Genomic DNA, 13,076 nt, shown 5'->3' with positions numbered 1-13,076 from the left:
ATTTCTTAATCTTTATATATATAAAGGTCTGAACAAAAGCATATACAATTTCACTTACATCCGCCCCTAAATTACTTGACACCATGTTTATAGAATTGTGTCATATAAAATGAAACAGCGTAAGAACTTATCCGTGCTATAGAAAAGTCTAATAAAAAAAATCATTTTTCTTGCTATATTGCAAGCCTCATAAGAAAGGATCAAACTCTTTTTCTACCGACAAAAGACAATCTTTCTATCAATTAATTAACTACTTAATTTTTTAAGTTTTAAGTTTGTCCATGCATACGGAAAAAGAAACGAACACATGTACAAGTACTAAGAAAAATCCACTATTAGCCACCTGAAAAGGACACTAGTATAGATCAATATTTTTATTTCCATTTATCTACAACAAATATTTATTTATGCATAATATTGTAATTCTCATTTTCTCACAAATATTTATTTATGCATGATTTTTATTTCCATTCATCAGTTTTTTAGTCTACTCTAAAAGAAAAAGTTTTAAGCATACCACATGAAATCTTCTTGCTTTAGTAAAACGTATCGCAAGTGAACAAATATTATTTCTCGTTCAAAACTCTTTTTTCTAATTATTTAACCATTAAAATTCATTTTACATAGTTAAAACCAAATTTACCATTAACCTCACCACTTAAAATAATGATTTCATATCAGGTAGTTTAGATATGATAGGATTAAATTTTATATAAAGATTAACCCAAATCTTTATATAACCAATTTGTTGAAACAAAACCTGATCATATATTTCAAGTTGGACTCTTCCCGAGTGTCCTTCTCAAGCAAAACAATGGCGTCTTCATATTGAAAAAATTCAGGCGTCTGATAAGCAAATTCAGGCGAATTTCAAGGCATGTTAATTCTAGGACTGATCAAAACCCTAATATTGAAAAAACAAGAGCAAGAACAAGTTCTTTAAAAATCCATTGAATAAGTTCGACCCCATTTTTGTGATCCAAGTTCATGATCAATTGGCGTCTTCATACACTAGGCTCTTGAGTTTGTTCCTATATTAACCTTTTTTCCTATGGTGTGATGTTTTTCTTTGTCCTTTTTGCAGCTCGACAGTTGGGTCTTGTGCAGAATCTATCAAAAAGTTGATAAGTCATTAAAAAGCATTCGAAGGGAACTGAACTCTCCTCTTTTTAGTAGTTCATTAGCTTTCTAGAAACTTATAGTTTTCGATCCTATAGTTTAGAGAAACTTGTTAGTCCCGCCAATATTGCTGTATTTGTAAATAATAATTTTGTAAAATATAAGTTATCGTAATGAAACAGTAATTAATTCGAGCCCACTGAATTCACAGTGTTTCCTTAAGGAATTTAATCCCCTCCTAGTACCCAAGGTAATGGATTATTTCCTCCCAGGATAGAACGAATCACACACTGGTGTAGCGGTACTTCAAACCCCAGTGTTTCAGCGAACACAAAGTTCGGTAGCAAATCACACTTACAGTTGCTTTGTTTGAAGTTAAAAACAATGCAGAACGAGGGAGTAGAATCTCAGAAAATCGTATGGAAATGCTGAGAGGAAGGAGTGCAATGTATAGCCAAATCTGTTGAGCGATTTCAGTTTGTGTCTTGTGTGTTGTGTGTCTTTCTTCAACAGCTACTGCACATATATATAGCAGCCAATGTTAAAGAAGAACAATCGTCCACCCTCTATGGTGGAGCAAGCATTAGCTTGTTTGTAGAGCAAGCACAATCATGATGGGAAGAGCATTAGGCGGCTGCCTTGTGGTCAATACACGAATTGAAAAATATCCGTTATAAATGCGGATAATCTTACGTTAATATTTACTATTAACAAATAAATTTGGTCCAAAAAATTAATCAATCAATCGATCATTTGACCAAATCCAAATCCAAATCCAAATCTAAATCCGAAGCCGTAGCCGAAGCCGAGCCGAGCGAGCGACGACGACGACGGCGCGAGGCTTGCTTTCTTCTTAACTCTTTAAGAGCTACAAGAAGAGCAATTATATATATACCCACCAAAAATGTCTTCCACTTCCAATATGGGACAATGTCTCATTGTTAAGAGGGGGAAACTTAAAATTTTACTCAAAATTTCATTTTCCCTCCATTTCCCATTCACCCTCATTTTAAGAATATTACATCTTAAATTAAAACCTCAACAATCCCCCACATGAATGGGGAATGGCTATATCATGGAAGTATGCATGGAAAAACTGTGTGATTTACAAGCAAGGATTAATCGCATCTGGATAAGTAGGTTTCCCTTTGAACTTTCCGTAGTAAACTTATGTCGGATATACTCGGTCAATCGGTAGATTTGATATCTTTGAACCGTCGATCTTTGGTGTATACCTAGACAACCATAAGTCACACAATCAACCCTTAACCGTCTTTGGTTCTCATTGTTGTGTTCGTTTCAGCCATGAACACCGCCTGGTTTCATAAGTGCGTAGAGAACTGGCCTTACAAAGTTCTCCTTGAAGCGGCTAACACTTCACACTTACATAGGTGATTCCTAAACGTGTCCCCCTTAATTTCTTCCTTCACCATCAGAAAGATGGACAGATACGAGAGAAGAGGAAATGGAGGCCAAACATATAGTTCTCCTTGAAGCGGCTAACACTTCACACTTACATAGGTGATTCCTAAACGTGTCATCCTGTAGATACACTATTTGATATACCCCGTATCAAATTTAGAAATCATTAAAAAGCCTTAATGCTTTATCCTTGGTACTGAATATTGTCTCATCACGAGAACGGACTAAAATTTTATTTGACAATGTTGAACCGTCATTAATGACTTTGTTTGATCTCCTTGAACCTAGATCTTGGGATCTCCAGTCTTCTAGGTAGAGTTACCGCCACAATGACTTGTTCTCGGCCATAGCCCCATTCCCCTTGATGATTTCTCAACTACCTCTCTAGTTAGGCCTTTTGTAAGTGGATCCGACACATTATCACTTGACTTTACATAGTCAATCGTGATAATTCCTCTAGAGAGTAATTGCCTAACGGTTTTATGTCTTCGTCGTATATGACGAGATTTACCGTTATACATAACGCTCCCAGCCCTTCCAATTGCCGCTTGACTATCACAATGTATGCATATTGGTGCCAACGGTTTGGGCCAAAATGGAATGTCTTCCAAGAAATTTCGGAGCCATTCAGCTTCTTCACCGGCTTTATCTAAGGCTATGAATTCAGCCTCCATTGTAGAGCGGGCAATACATGTTTGTTTGGACGACTTTCAAGATACCGCTCCTCCACCAATAGTGAATACATATCCACTTGTGGACTTAGAATCAGTTGAACCGGTGATCCAATTTTCATCACAGTATCCCTCAATCACCGCAGGAAAATTACTGTAGTGCAATTCAAAGTTCTGGGTATGTTCTAAATATCCCAAAACTCGTTTCATTGCCATCCAATGAGATTGGCCTGGATTGCTCGTATATCGACTCAGTTTACTTATAGCACAAGCTATATCTGGTCGTGTACAATTCATGATATACATTAAGCATCCCAACACACGAGCATAATCCAATTGTGATATGCTTTGGCCTTTATTCTTTGCTAATGCAAGATTCACGTCAATTGGAGTCTTTGCAACTTTAAAGCCCAAGTGCTTGAATTTTTCAAGTACTGTCTTAATATAATGAGATTGTGACAATGCCAGACCTTGAGGAGTCTTATGGATCTTAATTCCCAGAATTAAATCAGCAACTCCCAAGTCTTTCATATCAAACATGCTATTGAGCATACGCTTAGTAGCATTTATGTTGGCAATATCATTACTCATTATCAGCATATCATCCACATATAGGCAAACAATGACTATGTGATTTGGAACATTTTTAATGTACACACATTTATCACATTCATTTATCTTAAAACCATTTGACAACATTGTTTGGTCAAATTTCGCATGCCATTGTTTGGGTGCTTGTTTTAGTCCGTAAAGAGACTTAACAAGTCTACATACCTTCTTTTCTTTACCTGGAATCACAAACCCTTCAGGTTGTTCCATGTAAATTTCTTCCTCCAACTCTCTATTTAAGAAGGCCGTCTTAACATCCATTTGATGAATTTCAAGACCATACACTGCAGCTAATGCTACTAACATCCATATGGACGTAATTCTTGTAACTGGAGAGTATGTATCAAAGTAGTCTAGACCTTCTCGTTGTCTATACCCTTTGACTACGAGTCTTGCCTTGAATTTATCAATAGTGCCATCATCTTTGATTTTTCTCTTAAAAATCCATTTAGAACCCAAAGGTTTATTTCCAGGAGGAAGATCAACCAATTCCCATGTATGGTTGTTTAATATGGATTCTATTTCACTATTGACTGCCTCTTTCCAAAACAATAATTCCGAAGAAGTCATAGCTTCTTTAAATGTTTGAGGATCATTTTCCAATAAGAAAGTTCACAAAATCTGGTCCAAATGAAGTAGACGTTCTTTGACGTTTACTACGTCTTGGATTCTCCTGATTACATGTACTTTCTTTTGTTTCTTCCCGAGGTCGTTTAGATCCTTCACCAAACGACTCACATTCCTTTTTATACGGATATATATTTTCAAAAAACTCAGCATTATCTGATTCTATAACCGTATTATTATGAATGTCGGGATTTTCTGATTTATGAACCAGAAATCGATATGCTTTACTATTTGTCGCATATCCTATGAAAACACAATCAATGGTTTTCGGTCCTATCTTTACCCTTTTGGGTTTAGGAACTTGCACTTTTGCCAAACACCCCCACACTTTAAAATAATTCAAGTTGGGCTTCCTTCCTTTCCATTTTTCATATGGAATGGATTGTGTTTTGCTATGGGGCATTCGATTTAATATTCGATTAGCCGTAAGAATGGCTTCCCCCCACAAGTTCTGTGGCAATCCAGAACTTATCAACAACGCATTCATCATCTCCTTTAATGTGCGATTCTTTCTTTTCACAATCCCATTAGATTGGGGCGTGTAAGGGGCTGTTGTTTGATGAATAATTCCATATTCTAAACATATTTCTTCAAAAGGATATTCATATTCACCACCCCTATCACTTCTTATCATTTTTACTTTCTTGTTAAGTTGCGTTTCAACTTCATTTTTGTATTGCCTGAATGCGTCTATTGCTTTATCTTTACTATTCAGTAAGTAAACATAGCAATATCGAGTACCATCGTCAATAAAAGTTATGAAATACTTCTTTCCACCGCGAGATGGTATTGACTTCATGTCACAAATATCTGTGTGAATTAAGTCTAAAGGATTTGAATTCCTTTCAACTGACTTATAAGGATGTTTAACATACTTAGATTCCACACATGTTTGACATTTTGATTTTTCGCATTCAAACTTGGGCAGTACTTCCAAGTTAATCATTTTCCGCAAGGTTTTATAATTGACATGACCCAAACGTACATGCCATAAATCATTTGACTCAAGTAAGTAAGAAGAAGCTGAAATATTATTATTGTTTTCCACAACCATTACATTCAGATTGAAAAGGCCCTCAGTGAGGTAACCTTTTCCTACAAATATTTCATTCTTACTAATGACAACCTTGTTGGACACAAAAACGCACTTAAAACCGTACTTAACAAGAAGTCCAGTAGAGACTAAATTCTTTCTCATTTCGGGAACATGAAGGACATTGTTCAAAGTCATGACCTTGCCAGAAGTCATTTTCAGAAATATCTTCCCATATCCTTCAACTTTTGCTGTTGAAGCATTTCCCATATAAACTGTCTCTCCGGGTCCAGCAGGAGCATAAGTAGCAAAAGCTTCTCTAACTGCACAAACATGGCGAGTGGCTCCTGAATCAAACCACCACAGTTTAGGATTTCCCACCAAGTTACATTCAGAAAGCATGGCACACAAGTTATCAACATCATTATGGTTTACTACCATGTTTGCTTGACCCCTTTTCTTGTCTTTCTTCGGAGCACGACACTCCGTAGATTTATGTCCGATTTTTCCACAGTTGTAGCAGTTTCCACTGAACCGCTTCTTGCTTGGGTTGTATTTCGGACCAGAAGCCTTCTTCCTCTTTTTGTTATCTTCAACAATATTTGCTCCCATTATTGTTGAATTTCTACGGCCTCTCCTTTCAGCAGCTTTATTGTCCTCTTCGATTCTCAACCGAACAATGAGATCTTCAAGGGACATTTCCTTTCGTTTGTGTTTCAAATAATTTTTGAAGTCCTTCCACAACGGAGGCAACTTCTCAATCATTGCTGCTACTTGGAATGCTTCGTTGATGACAAGACCTTCAGCAAGTAGATCATGAATAATCACTTGCAATTCCTGGACTTGGGTAATAACAGACTTGCTATCTACCATTTTGTAGTCCAAAAATTTTGCGGCAACGAATTTCTTCATCCCGGCATCTTCAGTTTTATATTTCTTTTCAAGCGCATTCCACAATTCTTTTGACGTCTCCACGCTACTGTATACATTATACAGATTATCATCCAGTCCGCTAAGAATATAATTCTTGCATAAAAAATCAGAATGCTTTCACGCTTCAATCACGAGAAAGCGTTCATTCTCTAGAGTTTTATCTGGCAGATCAGGAACATCTTCCTTGATGAACTTCTGTAGACATAACGTAGTTAAGTAGAAGAACATCTTCTGCTGCCAGCGCTTGAAATCAATCCCGAAAAATTTTTCGGGTTTTTCTGCCGGTGCCAACGCCGGTGTTCGGCTTGTCGATGCGTTGGCAGTCACCATCGGAACAGCTTGGTTTTCGCTTTCAGTCGTCATTTTTTTCTGTTAAAAAAAATGACACAAACAAACGTTTAATACACGTTTTCAAACAGGAGTAAAAATCACGTAGATTTTAATCTCCAACAAATCGCCACAAAGGCTTTACTCTCCAAAACGGGAGTACACAAAACCACAAAGGTTTTAGTTTGCAGAATAATAAGAATAACACAAATACAGAAATAAATATTAAATTCCTTAAGATTGTTAGTCCCGCCAATATTGCTGTATTTGTAAATAATAATTCTGCAAAATATAAGTTATCGTAATGAAACAGTAATTAATTCGAGCCCACTGAATTCACAGTGTTTCCTTAAGGAATTTAATCCCCTCCTAGTACCCAAGGTAATGGATTATTTCCTCCCAGGATAGAACGAATCACACACTGGTGTAGCGGTACTTCAAACCCCAGTGTTTCAGCGAACACAAAGTTCGGTAGCAAATCACACTTACAGTTGCTTTGTTTGAAGTTAAAAACAATGCAGAATGAGGGAGTAGAATCTCAGAAAATCGTATGGAAATGCTGAGAGGAAGGAGTGCAATGTATAGCCAAATCTGTTGAGCGATTTCAGTTTGTGTCTTGTGTGTTGTGTGTCTTTCTTCAACAGCTGCTGCACATATATATAGCAGCCAATGTTAAAGAAGAACAATCGTCCACCCTCTATGGTGGAGCAAGCATTAGCTTGTTTGTGGAGCAAGCACAATCATGGTAGGAAGAGCATTAGGCGGCTGCCTTGTGGTCAATACACGAATTGGAAAATATCCGTTACAAATGCGGATAATCTTACGTTAATATTTACTATTAACAAATAAATTTGGTCTAAAAAATTAATCAATCAATCGATCATTTGACCAAATCCAAATCCAAATCCGAATCCGAAGCCGAAGCCGAAGCCGAAGCCGTAGCCGTAGCCGAAGCCGAGCCGAGCGAGCGACGACGACGACGGCGCGAGGCTTGCTTTCTTCTTAACTCTTTAAGAGCTACAAGAAGAGCAATTATATATATACCCACCAAAAATCTCTTCCTCTTCCAATATGGGACAATGTCTCATTGTCAAGAGGAAGAAACTTAAAATTTTACTCAAAAATTTCATTTTCCCTCCATTTCCCATTCACCCTCATTTTAAGACTATTTCATCTTAAAAACAAAAACCTCAACAATCCCCCACATGAATGGGGAATGGCTATATCACGGAAGTATGCATGGAAAAACTGTGTGATTTACAAGCAAGGATTAATCGCATCTGGATAAGTAGGTTTCCCTTTGAACTTTCCGTAGTAAACTTATGTCGGATATACTCGGTCAATCGGTAGATTTGATATCTTTGAACCGTCGATCTTTGGTGTATACCTAGACAACCATAAGTCACACAATCAACCCTTAACCATCTTTGGTTCTCATTGTTGTGTTCGTTTCAGCCATGAACACCGCCTGGTTTCATAAGTGCGTAGAGAACTGGCCTTACAAAGTTCTCCTTGAAGCGGCTAACACTTCACACTTACATAGGTGATTCCTAAACATGTCATCCTGTAGATACACTATTTGATATACCCCGTATCAAATTTAGAAATCATTAAAAAGCCTTAATGCTTTATCCTTGGTACTGAACATTGTCTCATCACGAGAACGGACTAAAATTTTATTTGACAATGTTGAACCGTCATTAATGACTTTGTTTGATCTCCTTGAACCTAGATCTTGGGATCTCCAGTCTTCTAGGTAGAGTTACCGCCACAATGACTTGTTCTCGGCCATAGCCCCATTCCCCTTGATGATTTCTCAACTACCTCTCTAGTTAGGCCTTTTGTAAGTGGATCCGACACATTATCACTTGACTTTACATAGTCAATCGTGATAATTCCTCTAGAGAGTAATTGCCTAACAGTTTTATGTCTTCGTCGTATATGACGAGATTTACCGTTATACATAACGCTCCCAGCCCTTCCAATTGCTGCTTGACTATCACAATGTATGCATATTGGTGCCAACGGTTTGGGCCAAAATGGAATGTCTTCCAAGAAATTCCGGAGCCATTCAGCTTCTTCACCGGCTTTATCTAAGGCTATGAATTCAGCCTCCATTGTAGAGCGGGCAATACATGTTTGTTTGGACGACTTCCAAGATACCGCTCCTCCACCAATAGTGAATACATATCCACTTGTGGACTTAGAATCAGTTGAACCGGTGATCCAATTTGCATCACAGTATCCCTCAATCACCGCAGGGAAATTACTGTAGTGCAATTCAAAGTTCTGGGTATGTTCTAAATATCCCAAAACTCGTTTCATTGCCATCCAATGAGATTGGCCTGGATTGCTCGTATATCGACTCAGTTTACTTATAGCACAAGCTATATCTGGTCGTGTACAATTCATGATATACATTAAGCATCCCAACACACGAGCATAATCCAATTGTGATATGCTTTGGCCTTTATTCTTTGCTAATGCAAGATTCACGTCAATTGGAGTCTTTGCAACTTTAAAGCCCAAGTGCTTGAATTTTTCAAGTACTGTCTTAATATAATGAGATTGTGACAATGCCAGACCTTGAGGAGTCTTATGGATCTTAATTCCCAGAATTAAATCAGCAACTCCCAAGTCTTTCATATCAAACTTGCTATTGAGCATACGCTTAGTAGCATTTATGTTGGCAATGTCATTACTCATTATCAGCATATCATCCACATATAGGCAAACAATGACTATGTGATTTGGAACATTTTTAATGTACACACATTTATCACATTCATTTATCTTAAAACCATTTGACAACATTGTTTGGTCAAATTTCGCATGCCATTGTTTGGGTGATTGTTTTAGTCCGTAAAGAGACTTAACAAGTCTACATACCTTCTTTTCTTTACCTGGAACCACAAACCCATCAGGTTGTTCTATGTAAATTTCTTCCTCCAACTCTCCATTTAAGAAAGCCGTCTTAACATCCATTTGATGAATTTCAAGACCATACACTGCAGCTAATGCTACTAACATCCATATGGACGTAATTCTTGTAACTGGAGAGTATGTATCAAAGTAGTCTAGACCTTCTCGTTGTCTATACCCTTTGACTACGAGTCTTGCCTTGAATTTATCAATAGTGCCATCATCTTTGATTTTTCTCTTAAAAATCCATTTAGAACCCAAAGGTTTATTTCCAGGAGGAAGATCAACCAATTCCCATGTATGGTTGTTTAATATGGATTCTATTTCACTATTGACTGCCTCTTTCCAAAACAATGATTCCGAAGAAGTCATAACTTCTTTAAATGTTTGAGGATCATTTTCCAATAAGAAAGTTACAAAATCTGGTCCAAATGAAGTTGACGTTCTTTGACGTTTACTACGTCTTGGATCCTCCTGATTACATGTACTTTCTTTTGTTTCTTCCTGAGGTCATTTAGATCCTTCACCAAATGACTCACATTCCTTTTTATACGGATATATGTTTTCAAAAAACTCAGCATTATCTGATTCTATAACCGTATTATTATGAATGTCGGGATTTTCTGATTTATGAACCAGAAATCGATATGCTTTACTATTTGTCGCATATCCTATGAAAACACAATCAATGGTTTTCGGTCCTATCTTTACCCTTTTGGGTTTAGGAACTTGCACTTTTGCCAAACACCCCCACACTTTAAAATAATTCAAGTTGGGCTTCCTTCCTTTCCATTTTTCATATGGAATGGATTGTGTTTTGCTATGGGGCACTCGATTTAATATTCGATTAGCCGTAAGAATGGCTTCCCCCCACAAGTTCTGTGGCAAACCAGAACTTATCAACAACGCATTCATCATCTCCTTTAATGTGCGATTCTTTCTTTCCGCAATCCTATTAGATTGGGGCGTGTAAAGGGCTGTTGTTTGATGAATAATTCTATATTCTAAACATATTTCTTCAAAAAGGATATTCATATTTACCACCCCTATCACTTCTTATCATTTTTACTTTCTTGTTAAGTTGCGTTTCAACTTCATTTTTGTATTGCCTGAATGCGTCTATTGCTTCATCTTTACTATTCAGTAAGTAAACATAGCAATATCGAGTATCATCGTCAATAAAAGTTATGTAATACTTCTTTCCACCGCGAGATGGTGTTGACTTCATGTCACAAATATCTGTGTGAATTAAGTCTTAAAGGATTTGAATTCCTTTCAACTGACTTATAAGGATGTTTAACATACTTAGATTCCACACATGTTTGACATTTTAATTTTTCGCATTCAAACTTGGGCAGTACTTCCAAGTTAATCATTTTCCGCAAGGTTTTATAATTGACATGACCCAAACATACATGCCATAAATCATTTGACTCAAGTAAGTAAGAAGAAGCTGAAATATTATTATTGTTTTCCACAACCATTACATTCAGATTGAAAAGGCCCTCAGTGAGGTAACCTTTTCCTACAAATATTTCATTCTTACTAATGACAACCTTGTTGGACACAAAAACGCACTTAAAACCGTGCTTAACAAGAAGTCCAGTAGAGACTAAATTCTTTCTCATTTCGGGAACATGAAGGACATTGTTCAAAGTCATGACCTTGCCAGAAGTCATTTTCAGAAATATCTTCCCATATCCTTCAACTTTTGCTGTTGAAGCATTTTCCATATAAACTGTCTCTCCGGGTCCAGCAGGAGCATAAGTAGCAAAAGCTTCTTTAACTGCACAAACATGGCGAGTGGCTCCTGAATCAAACCACCACAGTTTAGGATTTCCCACCAAGTTACATTCAGAAAGCATGGCACACAAGTTATCAACATCATCATGGTTTACTATCATGTTTGCTTGACCCCTTTTCTTGTCTTTCTTCGGAGCACGACACTCCATAGATTTGTGTCCAGTTTTCCCACAGTTGTAGCAGTTTCCACTGAACCGCTTCTTGCTTGGGTTGTATATCGGACCAGAAGCCTTCTTCCTCTTTTTGTTATCTTCAACAATATTTGCTCCCATTATTGTTGAATTTCTGCGGCCTCTCCTTTCAGCAGCTTTATTGTCCTCTTCGATTCTCAACCGAACAATGAGATCTTCAAGGGACATTTTCTTTCGTTTGTGTTTCAAATAATTTTTGAAGTCCTTCCACAACAGAGGCAACTTCTCAATCATTGCTGCTACTTGGAATGCTTCGTTGATGACAAGACCTTCAGCAAGTAGATCATGAATAATCACTTGCAATTCCTGGACTTGGGTAATAACAGACTTGCTATCTACCATTTTGTAGTCCAAAAATTTTGCGGCAACGAATTTCTTCATCCCGGCATCTTCAGTTTTATATTTCTTTTCAAGCGCATTCCACAATTCTTTTGACGTCTCCACGCTACTGTATACATTATACAGATTATCATCCAGTCCGCTAAGAATATAATTCTTGCATAAAAAATCAGAATGCTTCCACGCTTCAATCACGAGAAAGCGTTCATTCTCTGGAGTTTTATCTGGCAGATCAGGAACATCTTCCTTGATGAACTTCTGTAGACATAACGTAGTTAAGTAGAAGAACATCTTCTGCTGCCAGCGCTTGAAATCAATCCCGAAAATTTTTTCGGGTTTTTCTGCCGGTGCCAACGCCGGTGTTCGGCTTATCGATGCGTTGGCAATCACCATCGGAACAGCTTGGTTTTCGCTTTCAATCGTCATTTTTTTCTGTTAAAAAAAATGACACAAACAAACGTTTAATACACGTTTTCAAACAGGAGTAAAAATCACGTAGATTATAATCTCTAACAAATCGCCACAAAGGCTTTACTCTCCAAAACGGGAGTACACAAAACCACAAAGGTTTTAGTTTGCAGAATAATAAGAATAACACAAATATTGAAATAAATATTAAATTCCTTAAGATTGTTAGTCCCGCCAATATTGCTGTATTTGTAAATAATAATTTTGCAAAATATAAGTTATCATAATGAAACAGTAATTAATTCGAGCCCACTGAATTCACAGTATTTTCTTAAGGAATTTAATCCCCTCCTAGTACTCAAGGTAATGGATTATTTCCTCCCAGGATAGAACGAATCACACACTGGTGTAGCGGTACTTCAAACCCCAGTGTTTTAGCGAACACAAAGTTCGGTAGCAAATCACACTTACAGTTGCTTTGTTTGAAGTTAAAAATAATGCAGAACGAGGGAGTAGAAACTCAGAAAATCATATGGAAATGCTGAGAGGAAGGAGTGTAATGTATAGCCAAATCTGTTGAGCGATTTCAGTTTGTGTCTTGTGTGTCTTTCTTCAACAGCTGCTGCACATATATATAGCAGCCAGTGTTGAAGAAGAACAATCGTCCACCCT

Source organism: Nicotiana tomentosiformis, chromosome 12 (genome assembly GCF_000390325.3).
Source record: "Nicotiana tomentosiformis chromosome 12, ASM39032v3, whole genome shotgun sequence".
Classification (NCBI taxonomy): Eukaryota; Viridiplantae; Streptophyta; class Magnoliopsida; order Solanales; family Solanaceae; genus Nicotiana; species Nicotiana tomentosiformis.
This window is presented reverse-complemented; position numbering follows the sequence as displayed.